Source organism: Sapajus apella, unplaced genomic scaffold (assembly GCF_009761245.1).
Source record: "Sapajus apella isolate SASKATOON/1434 unplaced genomic scaffold, GSC_monkey_1.0 scaffold5, whole genome shotgun sequence".
NCBI classification, from domain to species: domain Eukaryota; kingdom Metazoa; phylum Chordata; class Mammalia; order Primates; family Cebidae; genus Sapajus; species Sapajus apella.
This window is the reverse complement of record NW_022436945.1, coordinates 15,657,023-15,677,323: the sequence shown is the minus strand read 5'-3', so window position 1 is coordinate 15,677,323 and position 20,301 is coordinate 15,657,023. Positions and strand designations below refer to the sequence as shown.

Sequence of the window (20,301 nt, the reverse complement as noted above, 5' to 3'; positions counted from 1 at the left end):
GAAAAAAGCAAGCGACAGGGGTGGACACAGCCATCGCACCAATCTGTTGGCTTGTTGGGTCATTTGTGCATACTTCATGTTGTCTGTCCACTAACTGGCCTGCACCCACTTAACTGTGAGTGACCACACATCTGCCCTGGGCCGTGAGCAGCCACCAATGCATGGGATGAGGTAGGGTTTTCTTCAGGGAAATGTTCTCCAAACTTCTGGAGGAGGTGGTAAGCTAAAAACCCCATGCACTTGGCCAGACAGTGCATTTGGGATTTGTGCTGATTGCATGGGGGCCTTGAAGTTTCGACTTGGAACAGAAACTCTTAGGGAAAGCTTGAGAGGAATTGCCCTTTCCACTTTCTTTTTGGGAAACACTGTTTACAATAATAACAACAATCACATGATTTACAAAGCTGCATTTATTGACTGGCTGAGTAAATAAGCGAATAAATTTAGCACACAGCTGGCCCAAAGCAAAACTGGGAAAGAGATAAAGCGGGTCCTGAGCGCTTCCAGACTATTTTCAGGAGCCCTTTTCTTGTGTTCTAATGAACTTAAATATTTATTAAGTAATGACCATGCTGCAGGCCCTCTGCCAGGTAGCAAGAGTTCAGGGATGTCAAACATTCTTCCCCCGCGTGGCGCTCAAAGACGTGTCCTTTGATGCTGTTTGATGAACCAGCAGGTGAGGCACAGGGGCAGCCCATGCTCCTTTCATGGTGCTCTGCCTTCTCCTGTCACGTGGGTGAGACTTTCAACTCTCAGTCACCAGATCCCAGACCAATTCATACAACAAACATTGCACGTCAGACACTGTTCTAGGCATTGGGTAGAAAGCAGTGGACAAAGAAAAAAAAAAAAGAATACAAGTTACTGCCCTGGTGAGGGGCCCATGATACAAAAGCAAATAAGTAAATTATACAGTAGCTCATGTGGAGACGCACAAGGTGAACCAGGAGAATTGGAAGCCAGGGACTGGGCTGCAGTTTTCACTAGGACAGTCAGGGAAGGCCTCGCATTTGCACAAATACCCAAAAGACCGTAAAGCCCATACATCTTTAGAAAGAACATTCCAAGTAGAGAAATCAGCAAATGTCAAGGTCCTGTGGTCGAAGCAGAATGTTTGCGGGCAGTGGAGAGACCTTGGAGGGGAGCAGAGAGGTCTATGAAATCTAGTTATGGGGTGCTGGATGTGGAGACCTGCAGACCATGGCGGGGACAATGATTTCCTTCTGTGTGTGACAGTGGCTTCATTCCATGTGTGATGGGATGCCGCTGGAACCTTTTGCACAGAGAAATGACGAAATGTGACAGAGGTTAATAGCCATGCCCTCTGGCTGCTGCCTTGAGAATAACCTATGGGGGACAAAGCAAGATGACATTAGGATGCTCTTGAAGCAATTCAGGTGGGATAGGTGGTGGCTTTGACCAGGGAAAGGGGTGAGAAATGATTGGATTTTACATATATTTTTAGAAAGAGCCATTGGATTCATTGACAAATCAATAGATCTGTGGGAAAGAAAGGGAAGAATCAACATAACAAGGCTTTTGTCTGGGCAACCGGGAAAGACAGAATTTCCACTTCCTGAGCTAGAGAAGACTATGGGACAAGGTTAGAGTGAAGAATCAGGAGTTTCTTTCTTTTTGGTTTTCATTATTTTTAGAACTTAGAGACATGGTCTCTTTCTGTCACCTGGGCTGGAGGGCAGTGATGTAATCACTGCTCACTGCAGCCTCAACCTTCTGGGCTCAAGTGATCCTCCCACTTCAGCTTCCCAAGTAGCCAGGACTATAGGCATGAACCACCATGGCTGGCTGTGTATTTTTTTGTAGAGATAGGGCTTTGCTATGATGTCCAGGCTGGTTTCCAACTCCTGGCCTCAAGTGATCTTTCTGCCTTGGCCTCCCAAACCTTAGGATTACAGGTATGCACCATTATGCTCACCCTGGAGTTTCATTTTTGGACACATGAAGGTTGTGATGCCTATTAGTGCCAGGTTGTCACACTGAGTGGACAGCTGGCATAAGAGTCCACAGTTCAGAGGAAAGGTCTGGGTGCAGACAGGGAATGGAAAGTCTTTGGAGGCACAGAGATAGCCAGAACATGGATAAGATCTCAAAGGAGGGAAATGTGAACAGAGGAAAGACGAGCTCTTGGACTCAACACTGGAAAATGCCAACATCTGGAGTTTGAGGAGACTGAGAGGGAGCATTCAAGGATATAAGAAGAAGAAACCAAGAACACCTGAGTTTTCTTGGAATTCAAGAGAAGAAAGGGATCAAGGAGGAGGGAGTGAGGGATGATGTTAAATGCTATTGATGGGTCAAGTAAGATGACATCTAAAAACTGGCCATTGGGTTTAGCATCATTAAAATCACTGGGGACCTTGACAAGAGTAATTTGTGAAGTGGTTAGGACAAATACCTGCATGGAATAAGTTCAAGAGAGAAGGGGAGGAGAAGAGCAGGGAAGGCCATGAATGGGAGATAGACAACAGTTGAGAGAAGTTCTGCTGTGAACAGAAGCAGAAGAAATGTACGGAAAGAGAGTTGTGTTTAAAAGATGGCAGAAGTTCCCGCATGTTCCAGCACTGCTGAGAGTCCTTGGAAGAGAAACAGAGATGATGCAGGAGTTGAATTTGTGAAGGCTTCACTTTAAGGCTATGCAATGAGGTAATGTAAAACGATTATGTAGATTAGGTTGCAACATGGAGATACTTATGGTACAATGTCCCGCAGTAAAACACACACACAGAACAAACAAAATGAAATGCACATCTAAATGGAAGCATGTAAAATTATACAAGCACTTGACCAAATAGTCAAGGGAAACATGGTGTAATAATAGTTGCTCTGGAAAGCGGTGATGATGAGTATTTATTTCTCCTTCAATTCCTAATCATTCTGTAATATTGTTTTCTTAATATTATAAAATGTTTTCTAAATAAAATTGCATTGACATTTGCAGCCTTGTACCGTATGGACATGGTCATGAGAAGAAAGACTTTGTGCAGGTGAAATTTATAATGGATTCTTAAATTGATCTCTTTGATTTGTTCATTCATTCTGCAAGTGTTTACTGAGCACCTACTATACACAGACACCAGGGATAAAGTGGTGAACAAGGCAGCTGAAGGCCCAGCTATTGAAAACAGACCTGGTTTTCTGAGAACATGAGGCAGCCTCATCAGACTTAAAGGACAGTGACTGGGAGAGCCAAGAGGACATTCATTTCCTAGAAACAGCATTCCTCATTTCCTGCAGCTCTGCTACTCACATTTGCCCTTCAAGTACAGTAAGCCTTGAACCAGAATTAGAGAATCACCACCCATCACCTCTAGGGACCATTCATTTGCAATGGCTAATCTCTGCCTTCCCCAACCTCTCCCTTTTCTCCAACTCCATACTGCTGGTAACATTCTACGGGGTTGGCCTGGCTTGGTTATGAGTCGTGCACTGGCTGTCACCCACACTCCCATCTACAATGCAGCTTTGTGTGCACAAGGAAAATTCCTTTCCTAAGGCTGTGCCCAGTGCCAAAGTTTGTGTTCTCAACAGCAATGCTCAAATGCCTCCAGATTCCAGGTGATAACACCTCCAGGGGCTATCCTCTAGTATGCTGCCTCTACTAATAACAATAGCAGTCTTCGGAAAACAATATGGAAGCATGAAACAGCACACTGCTTATGATTATTTTTAGACAGTCCCTAAACTGAAATCTAGGGGCAACTCACCAGAAGATGGTACTCTTTGGTGCTCAAAGATATAAGAAGGCTTAGAAGTAACAGTTTATTCAATCTTTCTAGGGCAATAAGAAATAGCACCAAGACAAGAATAAAATGCTGTTCATATATGTTAAAAGACAACATGGTAGGGGAAGGATATGGACTTTGGTATTAAACAGACCTAACTTAACATCTTGATCTTACTGCTTCTTTGCTGTGCAAGCTAGAGCCAGTCACAGAAATATGCACCTCAATTTTCTCACCTGTAAATGAGAATCAGGCCTACTTGCAGGGTTTTCATCAGAAGTAAGGAATTAAGTATAAAGTATGCGACACAGCAAAGGTGCTTAATCAGTGACCTTTTTGATCATTTCTTGTCCACTCTGGCAGAGGTTGTGGTAGTGATGACTGAGCACATATTTGTGTGCATATATGTATGCATGCATGCATGTGTTTGAGTGTGTGGTCCCAGCTCAAACCCATCAGGGATTTATCCATGTATGACTGGACGTGTCTGGTAAAGGGGAGATGAACATCCAGGAGTGGATTTGCAGGGAGGCGTGCTGGTGGAAGGAGGATGTGGGAATGGTTTGGTCAGATGCTCCCAGATGGGGGAATAGGGAGTCAGCCTTGGACAGTGCTCCTTGACCTGGTCTCAGAGATAGTGTCAGAGTAGGGGCTGTAGGAAGGAGCTAAATGAATTATTTTTATAAGGGACTGTGATAAAAAGAATGGCAGAGTGGAAAAGGCATCTCTCTCCTTCTGAGTGGGATAATGAGGTGCAATCTCAAGGAAGATGTGGGAGCGTTGAGTACCACGTTGGCACATCAGTGGTTTCAGCCTCAGGGTGGCAGAAGACAGCAGCCTGGGCAGAGCAGCATTCTCGGGGTGGTAGACACCCTTCTCAATGGCTTTTGGATGTCAACCTCAAAGGTTTTTCTTGTGCTTGTAAGAAATATTCACAGTGATACACAGAAATTACCAATGGAACTGTGTGGGGAACAAAGGGTCTTACTTGATCAAGCAGGGGTAATATTTGGGTTATGACGGTGAATGTGCTCCACGGGCTAGTCCTGGGCCTCTCTGCCCCAGATCCATTCCTTGAATTGCCCCTACTCTGTATTACAGGAGGTTACCCTTGCAGGCTGTGTTTCAGAGGCTCCTAGAGTAGTGGGTTCTGGCCAGGTGTAGCCCATAGAAGGTACTGACAGGAGATGAGAGGTTGGAAAGAAGGAAGAAGTCAGGCTTCTTCTCTCACTCCCTCTCAGTCTTGGGTAGCTTCTTCCTCCATGGCTCTGTCTTAGCTCCCATCAGACAGGTCCATTATGGCTGCAGCTTGTACCATGTCACCCTGGTCCCTGGGCTCTACTAGTTGGTGTCTTCTATTTGCTTCTCCAATCTCGGGGAAGTAGTGACCTCCTGCCATTGCTCATCCTGGGCTATCACACTGTCCCCTTTGGCCCTCTGCCCATCCGTCACTGCATTCCCTCTGTTGTAAAACCTGGAAATGGTGACTGTTTTTCCATTTAGGCTCTGTAGACATACTAACATCTTTCCCATAGGCTGGGGAGGCCTGGGGAGTCTCAGGTCATATATATTTGGTCATATATATTTTGAGCTGTCAAGTGACTGCAGCCAGAAGAATGACACCCCAGGTGAGATGAACAGAAGAACCTCCCAGCTGAGCCCAAACCTAATCACTGATCCACAGAACCTTGAGCATATAAAATGGGTGTTTTCAGCCACATAGTTTAGAAGCAGTTAGTTATGCTGCAAAAGATAATTTACAGAATTCCCTTTCTACTTTCTCTCCTTTTCTACAAGCTATCAGTACTTTCCTCATACTAACCAACCCTTCTAAAAGACAGTGCCCTCTGCCCCTCCCCTCTCACAGGCACCTCAACTGACCTTTCACCAAAGAAAAACTTACCCTCCACTCAGAGCATGGGTTCCATCAGCAAAGACCCAATGACTGTCCCTGTACTGCTTCCTCTGAAGAGTTAAGACTTGACTTCATTGCATGTAAATTTTTAAAAAAAATTTTTTTTTGAAAAAAATGTGGTTTTGCTTCCAAATTATGTTCCAAAGCTCTCTGGCTCACCAAGGAGTAATCCTCGGTTGGAAAACGTAGCAGCGCTGCTATTTTAGAACGGCACCAGGCCTCTGGCTTCTTGATTCACCCAGGGCTGCTAATACTTCCTCAGGGAAAACTAAAACAACTGCTTAAGATATAGGGACTTATTCCTAAAGGGGACTTCAGAAGAGAGAGGCCCTCTCCCTTATGTCCATTCTTCCCCTTTCTACCCAACCCTGTGCTCCCCAGCCAAAGATGGGTCTTCTTCCTCCTGAGCAACCGAACTTCTAACCTGCTTAAGTGGAGGCCCATCTGTCATCCGTGACCCCGTGGCCTCCCCCACACTCGTCCTACTTGTTCTCTGATGAAGGCTGAGCCTAAGCCTATGTAACACTCCAAAAATGCACGGCTGGCTGAGCAAACATTAACAAGAGAGACAGCTATGAAAAAAACAATATGCCTGTTTGCTCAGCCTCCCTTTCTGCCGGCAGACTAACTCTGGAAACTTTCCCACTCTCTGAGGGAAGAGGTGCTTGCTAATCCGGCCAAGTGTCAAAATGGATGGTGTTTGAACAGCTTCCTCCGGCGAGAGTTGTTTTTCGGATGGTCCCTCGGCAGAAACTCTTGTGGGTTCTGTGCAGAAAACTTCTCCTCTGGACCCTGTAAAGGGCACAGATAGGGGAGGGGTCACTTCCTAAGGTAATAATTGCCTTATATCAGGCACTGCTCTTCCCCAGGAGATTAGCTGGGGCAAAGGTCACTCTTGATACACAGGGGCTGGGCTGAGGAGGCTGCCTTGGGCACTGGAGGCGACTCATCTGCAATGAGGAAAAGCACTGGGATTTGAGAGTAGAATCAACAGATTCAGAGGCCAAGCCGTGGGATGGATGCCAGCTGTGACCACCTCTCTGGAAATGCATTCAGGATTCAAGACACCTAGGCCTCACCAAGGTGGATCAAAGAATTCTCATGATAACAGGAACAGGCCTGGCATGGTTTGCTTCTCCCCGGCCACCTACAAGCTCCAGGAGTATTCCCTCCTGGTCCCCCTTCTCCAGGGAAAGCTTCCTGTCACATTCCCGGGGACATCAGTCCCTATAATCTGTTTATCCATTTAGTCTCTCCCTCCTTTGGGCTCCACTGTACCAGGCACATTCTCCCATCTTGTACTTCTGCACGTGATGACACTTATGTGTACAGGTTTATCTCTTGCTGAGGAACTCTGGCCTCCTACAGAGAAGGGACACATCTTACTTATTCAATATCCCCTGAGAACCAACGCAATGTGTGTACTTAGTGGGCACTGAGGAAATGCTTCCTGTGTGGGTGAACAATCCTCATTTTCCATTTAACTCAGAGCAGGTAAGAGTGTGCAAGGTTAGCCAGGCGTGGTGGCTCACGCCTGTAATCCCAGCACTTTGGGAGGCTGAGGCACATGGATCATTAGGTCAGGAGTCTGAGACCAGACTGGCCAGCATGGTGAAACCCCATCTCTACTAAAAATACAAAAATTAGCCAAGTGTGGTGACAGATACCTGTAATCCCAGCTATGTGGAAGGCTAAGGCAGGAGAATCACTTGAAACTGGAAGTCAGAGGTTGCAGTGAGCCAAGATCAGGTTACTCGGCTCCAGCCTGGGCAAAAGAGCAAAACTCCGTCTCAAAAGAAAAAAAAAAGTGTAAGGTTACCTAGCAGATGGTTGCCCGAGCCTGGGTTTGGTCTCAAGTTTGTATTAGTCTAAAGCTTGTGTCAGCTCCACCCCTCCACCTTTCCGCTCCAGTTACTCAGCCCTCCCTACATACGCACACACACACAGGCCACAGAAGAGTGTGGATGAAATCATATAGCGTGTCAGAGACAGAGATGACCTAAGACATTATGGAAACCAACTCATTTATTTAACGAAGGAGGAAACTGAGGCCAAAGAAATTCAATTTGGGTAAAAGTGATGTGCTCTGGGCTTTGGGCCTACTCGAAAACTGGATCTAGGGCTATTCCTGTTGATAATTATATTTGATTTTGTTATTATTATTTTTTGAGACCGAGTTTCACTCTGTAGCCCAGGCTGGAATGCAGTGGCACCATCTCGGCTCACTGCAAAACTTCCACCTCCCTGGTGGAAGAGGTTCAAGCGATTCTCCTTCTTCAGGCTCCTGAGTAGCTGGGATTACAGGGGCATGCCACCACGCCTGGCTAATTTTTTTGGTAGAGATGGAATTTCACCATGTTGGCCAGGCTGGTCTTGAACTCCTGACCTCAGGTGATTCACCCACTTCGGCCTCCCAAAGCGCTAGTATTGCAAGCCTGACCCATCACACCCGGCCTCATATTTTGATTTAATTTAACCCACAACTGTACAGAAGATATGTAGCTGAGTGAGTGATTCCCAGCCTAGCTGGGTGATAAATACAGACATATCTAAATACAAGGCAGAATGTGAGAGAGTCAAAGTGGCGTAGGCCTTAGAGGAGGGAGAAGTCCCATCTGACTTAGTAAACTCAAGAAAGATTTCTCATAGGAGATGATACTGAGATAAGCCTTGGAAAAGGGCTGGATGATAGGAAATTTAGGCAGGGGCAGAGCACGGCAATGGCATGCAGGTGGGAAAGTACGTGCTGTGCATCGGGGGAATGAGACCAAGCATGGTCCTTACCTGAAGGTGCAGGACTGGAGACGAGGCTGCAGGGTGGACTGGGGTGTGCCAGGGAGTGATGAGAGCAGAGCTGCATACCTGGAGCTTTAACAGAACAGTAAGAGAAAGAAGAAAAGCTAAGTGATTTGGACCCAATGAGAACAGAGTTCTTTAAACTTCAAGAGAGAGGAAGGGGGTGTAAAGTCTGATAGCACCATGAATGGCACGGTTACCTCTGTGACCTGCACTTACACCCCAGATGAGTTCCTGGAAGAAATGATCAACCCCTGTGGTGCCTAATTAACGTGAGACATTCTTCTATTGTTTCTTATTCCGGCCTCAACTGACAAGGCCATTGGACTTTGTTACGACCTTGGCCAACCTCATGACGCCACACCCTACGGCCCCCTCCCAGCTTGCAAACCTATGACCCCCTCCCAGCTTGCAAAAAATTGCCCTAAACTGTAACTTCTGTAACTTTCTACTACCTTCCCTACAACCTATAAAACCAACTCCTATCCCTTCCCCCTCCGCTGACTCTCTTTTTGGACTCAGCCTGCCTGCACCCGAGTGAATAAGCAGCCTTGTTGCTCACACAAAGCCTGTGTGGGGAGGGGGGGGGTCTCTTCATTCAGAGCGCTTTTTAACAGGGGGATCCCATTTAAGGCAGTAACATGCTTTTTCTTGTGGTTCCCACTTTCCCTGTTTCTCCCTTGATATCCATCTGGTTATAGTGGGAGGAGTGGGGACATGCTGGGGAGAGGGGAAACTGTGTGGGCAGATTCAACTTGAGGAATCCCAAGAGAGACCCATGCAATGCTTAGCTTCGGTCATTCAAAATAAGGTTATACAGAAAGTTACTGCCTGAGGAGCCAGACCATTGTTCTGAGAAGGGATTTTTCAAATTATTCTTCCTCTTTTCTTGGTATTTCAAGATGAATCCTAAAGCACCGAACTCGGGATTTCCAAAATACACAACTCAGGACCAAAGCTAGTCACTGAGGCCTCAGGGCTCAACGAAGAAATGTGGAGAGCAAGAAGTCAAGGGAAAGCCCCCCATGCTCTTTCTGTACCTGGGAATCTTTAAAAAGGAGAAGGAAGTGGACTGGCTGAGAATAGCCAAGCCATCAACAGAGTTGATGGAAGACCTGGCTTTCCCATCTCTTGGTCCACAGAGGGACAGTGTTAGAGGCATGAATGCCATTCTTCAGGGCTCTGAGAGGAAGCCACTTCATGAGCTGCCCCCTAAGAACCCAGTCTGCAGCCCCAGAAAAGAGCTCTGTGTGGTCAGCCTGGGGGCTTCTTCCCAGGGCTCCCCTCAGTCCCACAAGGCATAGATGCTGAGTTGAGAACCAGCGGACCCACCAAGGGGCTTGCTGTTACGAGACACACCCAAGGGCTGGACCTTCCGATGAACAGACTGGAGAGCCATTGGGGGGTATGGGGAGAGCTCTGGGGCTGCAGCCCACCCGAGGCACTGCCTGGGCCGGAAGAACGGGCCACACGTTCAGTACTGGAGGCCAGGAGGTCCAGCATGACCCAGGCCGCCTCCTCAGAGGACAAAAGCACGTCTCCCCAAACACCAGCAGACAGCAGCTGGTACACATCCAGGGACCTTCATGGGACCAAGGAACCCACTTCCCTGCTTCCATGGCGGAGAAAGCCCCCCGTCCCTATACCCCTGCCTCTGCAGTGAGGGACAGAGCAAGCGGCAGCTCTCAGAGACACAGAGCAAAGCTTTTTCTAAAGACCCAGCACTATCTGTAGGGTTTGAAACGTGAGCTCACAGTTTAACTGGATTGGACATTTCATGTATCCTCCCATCCCACTAACTAGTGGGTGAGGCTCAGAGGAGAGACATCAGATTAGTTCCAAGCAAAATAGCGATCCTCAGTTTTCCCCTCGCATCCTAGGTGCGGTAGGAGATATATTTGTACACTCTGAGTCCTGGGGGCCCCAAGGCCAGCCTGGGGAGGGCCCTGCTGCGGCGGCGGGGTGGGCTCTGCAGCTCCGCCTCCCGAGCGGGGCTCACTGTGGCAGAGTCCCAGAGGGCCTGTGGCGAGGGGCCTGAGCTAGTTCTGGGGTCTCCCTTTCACCAGGGGTAGGTGGGGGCTGGCCAGGATGGAGGAGAGATTCAGGAGGAGGGCGGGAGGCTGTCCCCAGCGCCTGAGGCCTGCCTGGATGGTCCGGAAGGCACGTTCACCCAGGCCCAGAGGCCGGGTTTCCCTGGCAGGGAAGAGGTCCCCAGGGACGCCCCTTCCCGGGGGAAGCCGCAGTTCCCATCACCTCAGCCCTGAGGCTGAGAGCCAAGCAGGCTGGATTTGTGCAGGGCACTGCTGCCCCCTCCTGGGAGGTGCCCCACAGGTCCTGCTTGCCTGGAGCAGCCTCGCTGTCACCCTCACGGTGAATCCCTCGAGGTCGGACTCTGCCGGGGCGCCCCTAACCTGCATCTGCAAGTAAATTCACTCAGGCCCATCCCCTCCCTTTGTAAAATCACTCAGGCCCATCCCCTCTCTCTGTAAAATCACTAGGCCCATCCCCTCTCTCTGTAAAATCACTCAGGCCCATCCCCTCTCTCTGTAAATATCACTCAGGCCCATCCCCTCTCTATGTAAAATCACTAGGCCCATCCCCTCTCTTTGTAAAGTCACTCAGGCCCATCTGCTCCCCTGGGACTGCACCCCCCAAGTCTTCTCCGGCCAGATCTGCAGTCTTTGTCCTTTACACAGCTGTGCTTGGTGACTAAGGGTTACCTCTGTAGGCTCAGACAGGGTTGAAGGTCCTGGTTCCACTGGTGCTGGCCGGTTCCTTAACCTCATGGAGCCTTAGGTGCTCACTGGTGAAATAAGTAGGACCTCACAGGTTGCCACATCTTGGCACCGGGTGCCTGGCCATGCTGAGTCTCAGTAAATGGGAGCCACGATTCTCTTTCCTTCTGGCCTCATTGAATTCTTTGCCCTCTGTCCATGCAAGCTCAGGTTGGAGACTTTCCTCACCAATTTTCCGTTTATGCCTGCTGGGCAGCTGGGCTTTCCCGCACCGCAGTGGGCAATTTTCCACACTCTGGGCACATGGCAAAGACCTGGGGCCAGCTGGGGTTCCTGCCATGGACATCAAGCCTGCGTTTGCCTTCCTGGGTCTCTTGCCCTCCATTCCCTTCCACCTAACTTTCCTTCACTTTTCATCTCCGTATTAGCTCTGGCTACTTCGGAGTTCTCCCCCACCTTCACACAAGCTTTCTTCGTGATCCCAAGTTCTAATTACTTCCCCCCACCCCTGCCCCTGCCCCCAACCAGACTCTGCCTTCCAGCCCCATCACAGCCTCCAGCCAGCAGGGGCCAAGGTCCCTGAGGACCTCTTTACCCCTCAGCCCAATGTTCATGTAGTTGATTTTTTTGGATGGTTCTGCAGCATTTAGTGCTTTTTTTTTTTTTTTTTTTTTTTTTTTTTAAAAAGGGGTCTCTCTCTGTTGCCCAGGCTAGAGAGCAGTGGTGCGATCTTGGCTCACTGCTACCTCCATCTCCCTCCAAGGCTCTAGCCATCATCCCACCTCAACCTCCTGAGTAGCTGGGAGTACAGTGGAGCACCACCACGCCCAGCTATGTGTTTGATTGTTTTTGTTTCTTTGGAGCTGGGGATTCACCATGTTGCCCAGGCTGGTCCCAAAATCCTGAGCTCCAGTAACCCTCCTGCCTCAGCCTCCCAAAGGTCTGGGATTACAGGCGTGAGCCATAGGCCTCCAGGTAGTGGAATTAACACTTCTCTGATTTCTCTCTCCGTTGAACTTCCTGGGGGCACTCCCAAGTCTCTTCTTAGGTTGTTTCATCCTGTCTTCCTCTGGTTTCTTGCTGGCTCCTTCTGGTCCATCCGTACCGCCCTCAGGGCTCTCTCTTGGGCCTCTTTTCATTCTCTGCACTCACCTTGGCCCTGTGATCTCATCCACCCCACGCTCTCCAGTCCACCTCCAGCTCAGATCCTCACCCTCTCAGTGTCTGCCAGTACAGGCGAGCACCTGCCATCTCCATGTGGATGGCCCGGAGACACCGCCAACTCCACAGGTCCAAAACTGGACTCATTGTCTTTCTCCCCAAATTGTTTCTTCTACAGAAATTCGAGAGACATTTCTACCTCCTTTTTTTTTTTTTTTTTTTTTGGAGGCGGAGTCTCAATCTGTCACCCAGACTGGAGTGCAGTGGCACGATCTGGGCTCACTACACCTTCCGCCTCCTGGGTTCAAGGGATTCTCCTGTCTCAGCCTCCTGAGTAGCTGAGACTTCAGGCACCCACCATCACGCCCAGCTAATTTCTGTAGTTTTAGTAGAGATGGCTAAAAATATGTTTAGCCGTGTTGGCCAGGCTAGTCTAGAACTGACCTTGTTGAAGACCCTGTGATCTGTCCTCCTCGGCCTCCTAAAGTGCTGGGATTACAGGCGTGAGCCACCAATCTCGGCTTTACCTCCTTTCTCTTTCACCTGCCTCTCTCTCCATCCAACCGGTCTCAGCATTCTCTTGATATCATCTTATTGCTTAGAACCTGTTTTTCACTGCCAGAGGCCTGGCAACCATAATAACAGCAATGATTTAGTGAGCCCCTACGTGTACTGTCCTAAGCACTGTGCACACATGGCCTCATTTAATTCTTTTAGAAATGCCATGGAAATAGGAAGGAACAGGGGCACTGAGAAGTTAAGTCATTTGTTCCAGGTCATATGGCTGATGAGTGACAAAGCCCAGATAGGCCCCTAGCTCTTGCTGACCACACAGCCTTGGTGTTCGGCACTGTTATGCAGCATTTATTTCAGGATCTCATTCCTGGCATAAATTGTTGCATCAGCTGTCATCCTAGTTTTCCTGTCTTCGGTCTTTCCCTCTCGTCAGTATAGCTACTAATGAGATAGTTATGTTCGTTGTTTCCTAAAGCTGAAATCCAATACTGAAATTCTCCTTAAACCATATCAGCTGCTCTCCGCAGCTCTTTAAATAAAACCTGTCCTCTGGAGCCCCTAAAGTGCCTACTACCCTTTACCTGACCTGTTTCCTAATTATCTTTCATGACCTGCTGGAAATTGTCCCTGGATCCCCAAGACGGTGTCAGGTGATTTGTCAGTTAGGACTAGATTCAGTTACATGTAACAACAATCCCAATTAATGTGGGCTTAAAAGAGATTGTTAATCCATTCTCTTACTGTGACTGGAATAGGCCATTCAGCGTTGATATGGTGGCTACATCTTATCACCAATGACCCAGGGTCCTTTCATCTTTCTGCTCCACCGTTTCTAGCATTGGCTTTTATCTTTAATGTCCCCTCATGGCTGCAAGATGACTGCTGCAGCTCTATCACAGTGACATTCCTAGCACAGGAAGGAGGGGGGTGAAGGCGAAATGTGTGCCTTTCCATCTTGGCTTGGCTGCTTTCATAAGCTTTCCCAGAAGTTCCACAATGACTTCTGTTTACGTGTCTTTGCTCTCTCACAAGAGAAATTGTGCTGAGCATGCTGAGTTCTAGGATCCAATCAAGAATATGATATTGCATATAGACAGTTTTCATTTTTAGTTATATATCCTTTCACTAGCTCTTGATATGATGATTTTGTAATATCACTTTCTATAGAGAGAATAGTAAGATAACTCAGTCTTCTTTCTAACATGGTAGATCGAAATTCATTTTTAAGTTATTGAAAGTTTAAATTTTTTTTTTTTCAGCTTGGGCCAGGCGAGGTGGCTCACGCCTGTAATCCCAGCACTTTGGGAGGCCAGGACAGGTGGATCATGAGGTCAACACATCGAGACCATCCTAGCCAACATGGTGAAACCTCGTCTCTACTAAAAATACAAAAATTAGCTGGGCGTGGTGGTGTGAACCTGTAGTTCCAGCTACTTGGGACGCTGAGGCAGGAGAATCACTTGAACCCAAAAGGCGAAGGTTGCAGTGAGCTGAGATCAAGCCACTGCACTCCAGCCTGGGCAACAGAGCAAGACTCTGCCTCAAAAACAAAACACAAAAAAATTTCAGCTTTACAACTCACTTTTGGTACTGGCATATAAGTGTTTAGAATTGTTGTTGACTTTGGGAAGATCTTTATGAATTTTTTTCACATATGAGCTGCAAATTTATTGTGTGTTTATAATTGTATGCACCGCATTGTCAAATATATTTCTGATGGAAAAAAACTTTCATTTCACTTGTCACTGAATATGAATGAGTCCTCTACTTACAGTTTTACATAGCTAGTAAGTGGAAGAGTTTTCTACAGACTATCTTGTAATTCCATACATCTTAAATCTTGTTTCTTCACTATCCACATATTTTGGTGCCAGACATTGTAGAATTATTTGCATCTCCATCCAATCTCTGTTGCTGCATAACAGGCAAGTCAGCCTATGGATGGTAGGAGTACCTCTGCAAGCCATTCCAACATCTGTCCACCCAACAATAACTGAATAACTGAGCTATCCATGAAAAGGACCACGGATCACCTAGTGTCTCTCATGAAGTCTAAAGTAAATGTAGGCCATCTCATCCTCAACTAGTCAGATCTCCAAAATACTCATCGTCACTCCAATAGCACCAGTATGAGAAGTTGGGAAAAGTCTAGTTAATTTTTAAAAAGTATTATTTTTTATGGATTTTTTTCATGTTTGTTTTATTTGTCAGCATTCTGAACTTTATAATTTGTAGTGATTTTGTCTCATTGTCAATATTTTCATTCTTAATTTTATATTCAGAGTTTGTATTATTTTTCCTAAAGAGGATCCAAAATGGCATTAGCTTCAGGCCCCAAGGAAAATGGATCCAGGCCAGGTGCAGTGGCTCATGCCTGTAATCCCAGCACTTTGGAGGCCAAGGCAGGAGGATTTCTAGAGCACAGGAGTTTGAGACCAGCCTGGGCAACACAGGGAGGCCTTGTCTCTGCAAAAAAATTTTAAAAACTAGCCGGGCATGCTGGTGGGGGGCTGTGGTCCCAGCTACTCACTCAGGAGGCTGAGGTGGGAGGATTGCTTGAGCCAGGAAGGTGGAGGCTACATTGAGCAGTGATTGTGCCACTGCACTTCAGCCTGGGCAACAGACTGAGACCCTGTCTCTAAATAAATAAACAGTCCGAAAAATGGACCCACTCTTGACCAAGAGTTTACCCTTCACAGACATCAGTGAAGAGCTACTAAAAAAGGGTCTTCAGAAAGAAGCTGAACCTCAAAAGAAGACAGGGGATTCAATAAACAATGAAATAAACATTAATTGAATAATAATCAAAAGAATTCCTCATTGTCCTGGCTATGCCACATAGTATGGCCTTCTAGATCCCATGCTGGCCTCTGCTCACTGCCAGCTTTCACCATCACCATCCCCACTGGCCACCTACTAGCAAGCAGCCCAGGAATACTTGCTAGATAAACAAATAGACAACAAGCTGAGAGTTGAACCCCAATCTTTTGCTTTCCAGCCCTGTTGTTTAACGAGCGCTACTAAGTATTCCGCCCTCTTCTCTGCCTCGGCGGGCAGAGTGAAGTAAGGATGGTAGTCTTTTTCTGACAGCTGGTCCTTTCCTCATGTCCCTGAGTAGCTGGGAACACTTTGGGAAGACCTTTATGAATTTCATAGGATCTGGAAGGCCATACTATGTGGCATAGCCAGGGCAATGAGGAATTCTTTAAAATTGTTTTGCAGATACAAGGCCTCCCTGTGTTGCCCAGGCTGGCCTCAAACTCCTGTGCTCTAGAAATCCTCCTGCCTTGGCCTCCAAAGTGCTGGGATTACAGGCATGAGCCACTGCACCTGGCCTGGATCCATTTTCCTTGGGGCCTGAAGCTAATGCCATTTTGGATCCTCTTTAGGAAAAATAATACAAACTCTGAATATAAAATTAAGAATGAAAATATTGACAATGAGACAAAATCACTACAAATTATAAAGTTGAAAATGCTGACAAATAAAACAAACATGAAAAATTCCAGAAAAAATGATACTTTTTAAAAATTAACTAGACTTTTCCCAACTTCTTATACTGGTGCCATTGGAGTGACGATGGGCATTTTGGAGATTTGTCTAATGAGAAGGTGACATGGTCTGCATTTACTTTGGATTTCATGAGATACCTTAGGTGATCTGTGGTGTAGAAGATGCTATAGACATGGCTGGAGCCCTTCTCAAATCCCCTCAGCCTACCTGGGAGTGGGCTCTGGAAAGTTACACATCTCTCCTTGCCTGAAGACGTTCCCTGACTGGCAGTGTACTTAGAAGTGCCCAGGCGTTAAGATGCCCAGAGCAACCCTCAAAAGTAAGAGCCAGCTTCCTTGTCCCTCAGTGGGACAATCAGGGACATATTCCATTGTCCCTCCTTCTCTTAGGGGGTTCCCACTGAGGTCCAGTCGCCCAGGGTCACCTCCCCACTGAGTTGCTTCCTGGCCTTGCTGCTGGACTAAACCACACTCACATCCTCATCTCGGCGTCTGCTGAGACACAGGGCCGTTATTCCCATCACCACCCATGCTGACACAGCAGTATAGGTGTGGAAGGTGCAAAATCGGACCTTTTCTTTGACCCAGGATATAATTCTGGAAGACAGTGGTTTGGGGGGGGGAAAACGCATTCCTGAAATATGTAAATTTCAGAATAACTCTTTCTCCCAAAAGTTTCAGATGCTTCAGCCTCCATGCTGGAACACTGAAAGAGGAGAGTCTTAAAGGCAGAAGAGTTGAGAGGCAAATTCAGAGGGGAAAAAAAGCATCGAAAAATGCGATCTGGGCTACCAGACGTTTCGGGGGAGTGACTCAAGTAGGAAAGTGCTTCTCCGGCCAATGCGTTGGTCAGTGTCTTCTATTTCACATGCAGGGAGCAAGGGAGGCTGTCAGAGACTCTTAGGCTGAGACCAGCTTTCAGGGAGCTTAGGAAACCTGCTTCTGGTGCCTACATAGATCCTGAGTATTTGAAAACAGCTGGGACCACTTCGGGCTGTCCCTATCCTCTGATTTATCAATGCAGAGGCAGGGTTACTGGAAAGAAATCTCATCTCCAAGAAGGGAGCCCAGAGTGGCCTTCATCACTGCCTGGCTTGCATCCTGCTCATCTTGGGGGTAAAGACTACTGTTCAAGCTCTCCCCAGACCCCTCCTAAGGCCCTGGACGCTGGGTCTACTGGCCAGCAGCAAAGCATTTCTGCAGGAGACGCCACCCTTAGGTGTAGGAGCTCAGCCAGGTCCTTGGCAGCTTCCCAGATTGTAAATATCTCTGCATTTTATAGGAGGCTTCAGACTCCAAACCATGGCAATAAAAAGGAGAATCTTGAAAGCAGAACAGTTTATAGACAGATCCAGAGAGAGAGGAAAGGAGAGTCTACCTCTGGACTTGGTTATCTGGTGAAAGGGAGGCAGACTCTGAAGAGGTTTCCAGAGAGGACCAAAGTATGCATTTGGTAAAGCCATCAAGGAGAGGCGGTGCGGGGATCAGCATGATGGGTGCCCTGTGTACTGTTTGGGGATTTTTGTGTTTGTATGTTTACAATCCCTGTCCCCCCTACAACCCCAAGCTGGGGTCTGCTAAGAAAAAGAACCTGGCTTGCAATAGCATTCTTTAGCTCCACTTGAAAGTTTGAAAAACCCCTGGATAGGAAAATAACCTCAGGGAGCCAAGTCTTTCTGCACTTGGCGAAGCCTTAGACCTAAAATACACATATGAACACTTCACTTTGAAAGGCCTTGCAGTATTCATATCTGAGTCATCTGAAAACAAACAAAAAGAGACCTAAACAAACAAACCTAATTGTGCACAGAAACACAGCCAGGTTTCCAGCCTGGTTTTCCCTGTTTTTATTAGTCGAGAGCCAGTACATGAGGCTTTCATGGCATCCAAAACAAGCAAAAATATTTAAAACAAATTGCCAAGGCTGCTCCCTCTTCCCTCCTTCCTTTATGATGCACTGCACTGGCCAAGTTCTTGACTTCTCAGCCTTGGCTTTCGAACCTCTTTCCTTTAGATAGACAGCTGCCTGCTTAGCCGGCTGCCCAAGGGCGACAGCAACCCTGGGTGACGGTGACATCTATAAACATCAGCACTTACTGGACACTTCGATGAAATTTAAGCAGATGTGTTTGAGGTCTTGAAATGTTATTGTTTTTACCATTAATCAAGGCAGCTGGTTTGAGAACGCAGCCTGCCTACGCAAGTTCACCTAGGACAGACCTGTTCATTGCCCTCTGCCGGCACCCTACCAGCTGCCTCTATTTTCTCCCTTATTTATTTCACCATTACAAAGGCATTCCACTGCAACAGGCATCCTTTACTGTGGCCAGGCCATTTTCCTTTCTGGTAATATCATCCTTTTTTTTTTTTTTTTTTTTAAGTCCATTAGTTTGGTTAGAGTCTGCCTTACCCCACCCTGCTTCAGGAGTGTGTGACCAAGTCCTGGCCAATCCAAGGCGCCCATACTGGTGTAGGGATGGACCATAAATCCAATTTGAGCTATTGAGATGTAAGCCTGGAACTTTTTAAAAAAAGACTTCTGGGAAAGAAGCACACATTCCTGCAGGGATGTGTCTAGCTGGCAGAATGTAAGTCTGGGGCTGCTGGTGGCCTGAGTGAGGGAGAGGGATAAGAACTCCTATGACATCATCTGAGCACCTGGATCCAGCCATGACTGAAGATTGATCTATCTTGGACTTTTCTATAACACAAATAAAACTCCCATTTTGCTTAAGCCACTTGTAGTTGAGTTGCTGTATCTTGCAACTGAAAGAGTACACACACACACACACACACACCCCTTCAAACGACATGTGTACTTACCTTTTCTTGCATCTTCCCCGTGGACGACTACTCTTTTTTTAACTTCTAGGGATGATCTTCTCAAAAGGATAATTTTATTTATTTATGCATTTATTTGGTGAATTGCAATTTCAGTTAAATGTCCCAGAGAAGTCCAGAAGACCATCTACTTAAGTCCTGAATCCTGGGAGAAAAATTGCCTCTGTCCCTTGCAGTGTAGTAAGAGATGAATGAATTCTCTCACCTAGCTTGCTTCTGATACAAAGAACAAAATAATGTTCTCATGACTGAGGAATTTCTTTGCACTCCGTGGCTTGCTCTGATTCCAGGCATCCTATTGTGTGAGGCCAAGGGGACATCTGAATGCCAAGATTACTCTAGATCTGAAGCATGTGAAAGGCAGCAACAACGCATCCCTGCCGAACTAAACCAAGGTAACAAATGACATACAGACATTTTGGGGGAACCATGGAAACCGTAGGGCCACTGGTTTTTCTTCCTTGTTCTGTGCGCCATGAATAGGTGAAGGCTTGGCCTGTTTTCTCCTCCAGTTAGCCAACCGGAATAGGCTCTTATGGTAATGTTACCAGAAGAGGTCCCAATCCAGACACCAACAGAGGGTTCTTGAACAAAGAATTTGGGCATTGGGTGCAGAGGCTCATGTCTGTAATCCCAGCACTTTGTGGGGGCGAGGTGAGCAGATCACTTGAGTGCACAAGTTCGAGACCAGCCTTGCCAACAAGACGAAACCCCATCTCTACTAAAAATACAAAAATTAGCTGGCCGTGGTAGCAGGAATCTGTAATCCCAGCTACCTGGGAGGCCTAGGCAGGGAGAATTGCTTGAACCTGGGAGGCAGAGGTTGCAGTGACCTGAGATGGCCACACTGCTTTCCAGCCTGGGCGACAGAGTCAGACTCCATCTCAAAAAAAAAAAAAAAGAAAGAAAGAAGGAAAGAAAGAAAGAGTTGAGGACAAGTCCGTAGAGTGAAGTGAAAGCATATTTATTAAGAAAGCAAATAGATAAATAATGGCTACTCCATAGGCAGAGCAGTGGTGTGGAGTATACTTGTGGTTACTTCTTGATTATATGCTAAACAAGCGGTGGATTATTCATGAGTT

The 20,301-nt window shown here is 47.1% G+C and overlaps 1 long non-coding RNA gene across 2 annotated transcripts; it reads right to left on the bottom strand.

Annotated features, from left to right (window-relative positions):
• Positions 1 to 392: 392 nt before the first annotated feature.
• On the bottom strand, positions 393 to 10,839 carry LOC116547802. 2 transcript variants are annotated; one of them, XR_004267186.1, is made up of 3 exons: positions 10,209 to 10,839; positions 8,443 to 8,526; positions 393 to 809 (listed from the first exon to the last, which is right to left on the bottom strand). It is a non-coding gene; the product is annotated as an uncharacterized LOC116547802 (long non-coding RNA). The 2 variants fall into 2 exon arrangements; XR_004267184.1 differs by having other exon boundaries at positions 393 to 804.
• Between the last annotated feature and the right edge of the window lie 9,462 nt (positions 10,840 to 20,301).